Consider the following 8,660-nt stretch of genomic DNA (forward strand, 5'->3'; position numbering starts at 1 on the left):
CGGGGGCTCATGGGCCCGCCGAGAATGTCAAACTAGCAGAGGACGACCCGAAGCCAGCTGAGAGGCCGACCAATGCCGACTATGACTGTTCCAAGCGCTAAAGAAATGCCCACATCAGCTTGCATCCTAGAGATTGCCGTGACTCCATCATGAGGAAGCGCTCGGGGCATTGACGCACCCCGAGCTACGGCAACCGGTTCGTCAGCAGCTTCTGATACACCAGTCAGTAACGTTATCTTTTGCTCTAGCCGCTCTACCCAAACAATACACATATAGGCAAACCCTTAGCTCCATAACACCATGACCAACCCATGGAGCGAGCTATGGAACAATGTGCCCACACACCTTGCCTTGAAGCTGTTTAGACTCCCGAGTGACCTAATCCGACTCGCGCTAGCAACCGAACATGACCCGCTCACGAAGGCCGCGCACGAGAGCGCATATACTGCTCCACGGCGTAGCCTTGCTTGTCACTATCCCAATGACCCCTTCCCAAACACTATTGCAAGCCAGTGACCCACGTCTAGATCTCTCGCTCAGGCTGCCCTGGCTGACCCATCAAACTAGGTTCTAGGCAAGGCCAGTCACCTACACGTGAGCGTGAGAGGAAATGGGAAACCTGTTCATTCACAACCAAGAGAGTGAAGGGAAAGGGAACTTGCGTCGTTCCCATGCTTTCTCCTCGCATCGCGCCAGATCTACGATCATCCCTCGCCGTTCAGCCACTCCAATGAACCACACACATTTTTAGCCCCGCATGCCAGCCCCAGGTTAAAAAATGTGTCGACAAGCACATGACTACGGGGGTGGAGCACATTCCATCTCAAACAGGAGATAAGCGAAAGAACGATAGAATGACAAGCGAATACACTGATCGCACACTATGCGTAAAGAGCCCAAATGCCACCCATGCGAACAAAACCGCCAGGAACTCCTCAAGGCTCCAAGAAACATAACCCATGCGAATTGCTCAAGAGCACCGTGCACCTCAGCGCGCACCCGAATGGCATAGCAAGACCACCTCACCTAGGTCCGTGGCAACTGCCCCTCGAAGGAAGGCCCAAGCGAGATATAGTAGGTATGCCGCCTCCCTCATTTGCGGCGGGCGCACGCAGTGGCGTACGAATGTGGACCGCCACAGCCTGGCAATGGCTCGACGACGAGCCTAACTGAGCGGAGCGACTCGCAAGAACCAACAACATAGAGCCCAAAAACATACCCTCACAAAAGCAAGAAGGAAAAGATGTCCGCACAACTTGAAGAGGGACAAAACAAGGCGCGACGCTGCCAAGTCTAACCTACAGACACTTGGATCACAAAAATAGGGTCATGCCAAGCTGGAGCCCATGGGTCGACCCCGGGTAGGGATACGTGGCCGCAACGTTCGAGCGACCAGACCAACAGTGATCATGGCTAGTCGACAACACATAGAAGAATCTAATCCATGAGACACAAGCTAGAAGAAACATCTTTAATAAAGAATCCTTCAAGAATCCTAGGCACACCCTAGAGTTATCATCCACAACCACGAAGGATCTCCTCCACATCCATGGCGGCGATAGCGGCGTTCATAGCAGTGACAAAGGCATTGACCCATGCCATCCGTTCCTCCTACCGGGCGTGCTCTAGGAACCCAGGCATCACCCGGCGAAGATTCACCCTAGTGCGTAGCTGCATGGTGGCAAGGGCAGCACTGGCCCCCTGCTGGATCCCTGCTACCACTGCCTGCTCATGGTCCTCTGCTACGATGAACCCCCAGAGGTGAGCCACCTCCTCTTCATGACAAGATGCCACCAACTGTTCCTCCAACACTGGCGATAAGGCAACATGTTGGTCAGAAGCCACAGACGACCACCCGGATGACAGGACAAGGAAAGCCCTTACCGGTGATGTGGGCCTAAGCGTTGGTGGTCACCGCCTGTGTGGTGGCTATATCACCCTCTGAGGCACCAAGGGCAACCCTAGCGACATCAAGGTCAATCTCCAGCCACCTTGCATCATGGGCAGCCATGAAAAACTATCGATAAGCTTTATCCGTCTCGCGAATGAGATGACGAGCTTCCCAATGGGGCCCCAGCCAGAGTGGCACTAGCGGCGCCCCCCAAAATAGCATGAGAGATAGCCCTAAAGAGTGCCCGTGGTCATCCTAGGTCAGCGTCAAAACTCAAAACACCACTTAGGCACTTACCCCCATTCACGCAGCAAACCTCGGAGATGCGGCGGTGGACCTCCAGCCTTCGACGACCCCTCCCACAGATGATTATTGTGATCCATTGACCCGAAGAGGAAGGGAAACTATGAGCACCCAAAAGCAAAAATGAAGAAGCAGCGGGGAACGCACCAGAAAGTGAATGATTCCCTCCACCATACCGGTCGTCCCGATTTATAGCTCCAGCAACCAGCCACAGTGGACACCTCAGGCACACGCATGCTCAACTTCATTTACCAACCATTTTGGAAATCACACAGAGCAGGTGAAGTGAACGAGGGGGGGGGGTGATACGATGCGATGTCCCGATCTTCACGACGTAGGATCAATCACCAGATAACTAACTGAAGAACAGCTGGATAACTTGCTGCAGGCAGCGATAACTAGTGCAACCTGGCAAATAAAACTCGAAGCCAACCACCGTCTTTAACCGGCAACCTGAATCGAGGATTCGCCCAACCACACTCTAAAGAAACCAACCAACACAACCTACAATCAATCAAGGTAAACCTCAAAGGGAGTAGAAGCACCAATTAGGAGCGGATGAAGCCGCCGCTTCTATAAATCCCGCAAAGGAAATCACAAGAGCAAAGGGGTAGAGATCACTCTCAATATTTGTTAGCACACAGCTGAACAAAAGGGGGTTCTGTATTTCAAGTATCAAAAGTCTTCTTTTGCTTAGGAGTACATGGATATTTATACTAGGAACAGCCCTCCTAGATAGGTATAAACACGAAAAGGAAACGAAAGGGTAGGCTATGTGAACAGACTTCCACGAAATGGGTTTCTGAGCAGTTTCCGCGTGGCTGTTGGTCTTCTGCGCAGTCTTTAATGTTTTGGTAATAACTCCATCTTGGAAAATCCAAAAGACGTGTGGTTGGTTGCGTTGGAAAGCTAACTTGATAAGGTTTCACACCATGTATAGCATGCACCACGAAACATTGTAGAATGGTACAGTTTAATATGAGAAGTTGTACCAATATCATGTCCCGAGAAGACTGTTAACCCTCTGAGCAGTCTGCACTAAAGCTGGTCAGATCTGCACTAAAACTGATCGGCTCTGGTCGGCCTTGAAGCATTAGAAACTAGACTTCACAAGCTTTCCAAAAAGTCCTCATGGACCTCCATAGCCTTCAGGAATAAAAAGTTATGATATTTTCTTCTTGACAGTACTATCAGTTTCGAGCGGTCTGACTAGTATGCACTAAGCTGGTTGGATTTCATTAGTTATGGCTCGGAACTGCTCGGCATTAGCATCATTGGAAAGTAGACTCAATAAGCTTTCCAAAATGTGCTCATTCACCTTCATAGCTTCTGGAAATCAAAAGTTATGAATATTTCTTTCTGACTGTTCTGCAGGACTGGTCTGGTTCGAGTGTGGTTCTTCTCTGTGGTCATCACCTTGTGTGTTCTTGCTATACTCTTTAGTGAACCTGAGCAACAACAATGTGCACGACTTAGGCAGTATATAATTCTCATTAATATTAAATTGAACTTCATAAAGTAGCGCGTTCACCTCTTGTTGTAGCTTCTTTGCTCGACTACGTGTAATCGGTCCCTCAAAGACGTGATATGGTGTAGCTGTAGGTGGTGTTCGAGTTGGACTTGGTGCAACATGAATTGGTGATGGTGTGGTCATATCATCCTCCTCCCCTTGAAAAGGAGTCGTCCTTGACTCTAATCCATCTAAGCCCAATAACTGTGCTAGGCCAACAGGGCTAAATGCTTTGTCTCTGTTACCATCTACTTCTTCCATCATAGCAAGGTGTTTGAATCTATAATCATATAAACCAAGTAGTAGTCTTGTAGGTGGAAACCAAAAGGATTTAGAATCAAGTTTAGCTTTCACCTTGAATGGATGCTTAGGATTAAGAATGAATGTTGATGTCCTTGGCATGGTCATATCATCCTCCCTCACTTCAAGAAAAGCCATCTTCGGCTTTTGTTCTCCTAAAAACAACCGAAAGAAAATAGAGAGTGGATCCAAATGCCAATTGCTATGATCACTTATTGAAGATTGTTCATTGCCTTCTTCACAATTCATATGCACATTATTTCTTTTCTGGTGAGAGAAATAGTTTCTCAAATTTTGTGAACCTAAAATTAGCTTTGAAAATGGTAGCACAAAAATTTCTTCCAAACCACTTATTTTATTCATGTTATCATGTTTCATCATAGGGAGATCAATCATATCAAATGATGGGAGTGAAACATTCATGGCATTATAAAGATTCATATGGCACAATGTATTCAAATGTTTAGAGATGTACCTTTCAAACTCCATGGTTCCAGATATAGATGGAAAAACTTTGGGTGAATGAATAAAACATGTTTGCACAAGATTTCTTTCTTTGGATGAAAAATATAAACAATGGAATAACATTGGTAATTCTGAACAATAAGCATTAATGAATCTATTCATCTCAACTTTAGAAAAATAGGGTTCGCAAGATGTATGACTCATTCTATTCAACTTCAATTCAGCAAACTTGTCGCATGTTATGCAAAGGGCACAAACATTAAATTGATTTACAGCATGATGTCCAATGATGTTAAACGTGAACCTGCAGCCATATGCACTATTGAAGGATTTCATAAATGATATGTCAAGAACATTTTCAAGCATTTTATCAATCTCAACAAATTCATCAAGCATGACATAGCACACACATTCAGTAGGGGATGTTCTTGTGAAAAATTCAGCATGAGTAAGCAATTTCACATGGTCCACATTATTGGCATGTAAAGTATTACTTATATCAGTCAAAGCATGGCAATGATCCTTCATGATTGAGCAATGGTTATAAACTTGTAAATTTTCAGCACTTGTATTAACATGTAAATCTATCAAATCAGCACAAAGATTTTGTGTATGCTCAATTCCACTTGAAATAAATAGATCATCACAATTTCTCACCAATTTATTTTGTAAATTCAGATTTAAATTATTTTCATTACCTTTTAGGTTTGATGATGGTGCATGAACGGTGGATTGTATCTCTGAGTTTTTACCTCCATGATTCCCTTGATTCAAACTTGGGGTAGCAATGAATTGGTTATCAACATCGATTACCTTTTCACTTCTCTCGTCTGGTTTCGTGGAGTTATGAGCATCCATCTCTTCCTCATTTCCCTTGCACACCTACACATTTTCAGAGACAACACTAGAAGTAGAGTTTAGGGGGTTAGTGTTAAAATTATCTTCACATGTTTTGTAATGAAGCTCTCTCTTTTTGTGTGGTGTATCCCTCACACTCCTTTTGTTGATGCTCTCAACCTCACATTTAGTGGAATCACACAACTCACTTTTATTTTCACTCTCACTCAATTCGGCTATGTGGCTCTCATTCTCACATGGGTAATGATGCACAATCACTTCGTTGGCTGGTGGAGCACCATATGAATAGGCGGCATCATTCATGGTCTCTTCCAGTGGCATTGTGATAGCAATAGTCAAAGCACAACAACTATCTTTTGACTTCTCAAAAGACATTGAACTTGCATTGGTTGAAGTGGATTCATGTGCATTGATCTTGCCTTCAATCTGAACATTAGGTGGCATGTTGGAGCACATAATTTTAGCAGAACTGTCCAATAATTTTTCATGTTCCACAATTGGCGATATAACACATATTTGCATCTTTGGATTTGTTGGAGCATGATAAACATCATCTTGGACATGTTTGTCACTTCCACTAGATGTCATAATAGAAGCATCTTTCTTCTCACATTCAGCTCTCAAATTGACACTATAGATAGTCTTGAAATTCAGATTAGATACGCCTTCAAAATCTGAAGTGTTATCAATCTCTTGATCATATTTTGGCTCTAAATTTTCACCGTGTTGCACAGAAAATTTCTGGACAGTTTTGGGACATGTAACTTCACCACAATTGAAACTAGAACAAGGCACAAGACTTGTAGGATCTACAACACTTGTGTTCATGCATTGTGATGGTGCTTCTTGCTGAATAATATTTGGATTTCCATGGGGTGGGACTGCAGCATGTTCCTTCAACTCTGTATTCAAATGATCAACCTCGAATAGAGAAATATGTTCTCTAATTTCACAACTTGGCATAGTGGCTTCTATAAGCTCAATTTGTGTGGCATGCATAGCAGATTTATCTTCTTTCTCTTGCTTAGAATTGAGACAATCAATGAAGGGATTATATGTGACTTCTTTCTTCACAATTTCAGACTATAAATGACACTTTGGGATAGCAACTCTCTCAGGAGTTGGTGTAACATTATGATCCACAGTAAAATTACACACCTCATCATTTCTCTTATCAACTTGAGGCACAATGTTGTCTTCTTGCTGCTCAATAGAGTTATTCTTGGAGTTGCATTGCTGATGTTCACTTCTTTTAGCACTAGAATCAACTGAAGAAACTTTTGGGACAACATGTCCTCTCTTCTTGCGTGTAGTTGATGCTTGCTTCTCTTTAGCAACAGAGGATACATTGGGCTGTAGCTTAGAACACATGTCTTCACACAAATTAATGCACCTTGTGATCTTGTCTTGCTGCACCTTCATAATTTTCTTCTCTTCTCTAATTGCATAACTCAAAAGATCTTGCATGCCTCTAAAATATTTCCTCTCAATAGCAGCAACAATATTAGGATTAAGGCCTCTCTTGAAGTATGTCATTGCATTCATGTCATCAATCACATTTGCTCGATGTAAGGAAGAATTTAGCTTATCATAATATGCTTGGACAAATTTACTTCCTTGCTTCACATTCTCCAAACGACGAAGCAAAATCAGCCCATATTTTCTTGAAACAAATTCCTTTCTCATGGCCTTCTTCAAATCTTCCCAATTCTTGATGAGATGCTTGTGTGGATATTGTTTCCACCAATCAAGAGCATAATCTTCAAATTCAAGTATGGCTCGTGATATCTTCTTGGTTCTAGAAAATTCTTGGACTTCAAATTCAATCTCCATTTGCTCTTGCCAATCAAGAAATTCCTCCGAATCAGTACTTCCATAGAAAGGAAGCTTGGTATATCTTCGACCTGTCATGGTTAATATATATACAAAATAGCAAGCTTATATGTGGTATTGGATAATATGTGGAGCTCTCACAACCTCACCTCTCTGACCAACCAAAGCTCTTATGAATTCCCTATGGGTTACAGGAAAAAAAGAGTGTGGTGGTAACGAAAGTGATGGCTAGGTGAATACAAGACCAGAGAGTACCGATTACGATGGCTTGTATGTGGAGCTTGGTAGGGAGTGATACACAAGGAATGCAATCTGAAATCTAGTTGTTGTAAAGTTAAATAACAATCCAAACTAGAGGTTCTCTGCCTAGTGCCGACCACAGGATATGAATGATGTAAATAGATCAAACACACGCGCAAAGAAATTTCAGATTTGATGCAAACAAGGAGTATGATTGGGATGCAAGTGTTGCGATCAGACCCAACCAAAAATTGCACCAAACAAAGATAGTAAACTGGTTACTCACTTGATATAAAAAAACTTTCAGCACTTTTGCACATAAACCAACTGACCTTCATTTTTCTTTTCACAACTTTTTGTTTTCTCAACTCTTTTTTTGCACTTTTCTTTCTTCTTCCTTTTTTTTATAGGGATCAGATATAATACTTGCACACTTAAGGATAAAAACAAAATACAACCAGTAGCTGTAACTTGATAGGATCAAAGTTTACACGAAGGAGATGATATGGGTTTCTGATTTTCTTTTTGTAGGGATTTTTCAGATATATGAAAGAGGCACAAAGGACACGCGAAGGAAAAAAAATGATCAGCAACTAAAACAAGACTCTATTGGACTGAAACTTAACAAAACTCACTAAAATAACTGATTGAAACAAAGGCTATGGCAAATATTTTTGTGGCTTTTTAGTGGATAGGACGAACACAAAAAATATGTAGCTAAGGGTAAACAATCCTACCATGATAACGAAAGCTCTGATACCAGATGATACAATGCGATGTCCCGATCTTCACGATGTAGGATCAATCACCAGATAACTAGCTGAAGAACAGCCGGATAACTTGCTGCAGGCAGCGATAACTAGTGCAACCTGGCAAATAAAACTCGAAGCCAACCACCGTCTTTAATCGGCAACCTGAATCGAGGATTCGTCCAACCACACTCTCAAGAAACCAACCAACACAACCTACAATCAATCAAGGTAAACCTCGAAGGGAGTAGAAGCACCAATTGGGAGCGGATGAAGCCACCGCTTCTGTAAATCCCGCAAAGGAAATCACAAGAGCAAAGGGGTAGAGATCACTCTCAATATTTGTTAGCACACAGCTGAACAAAAGGGGGTTCTGTATTTCAAGTATCAAAAGTCTTCTTTTGCTTAGGAGTACATGGATATTTATACTAGGAACAGCCCTCCTAGATAGGTATAAACACGAAAAGGAAACGAAAGGGTAGGCTATGTGAACAGACTTCCACGAAATGGG

Source organism: Miscanthus floridulus, chromosome 8, assembly GCF_019320115.1.
Source record: "Miscanthus floridulus cultivar M001 chromosome 8, ASM1932011v1, whole genome shotgun sequence".
Classification (NCBI taxonomy): Eukaryota; Viridiplantae; Streptophyta; class Magnoliopsida; order Poales; family Poaceae; genus Miscanthus; species Miscanthus floridulus.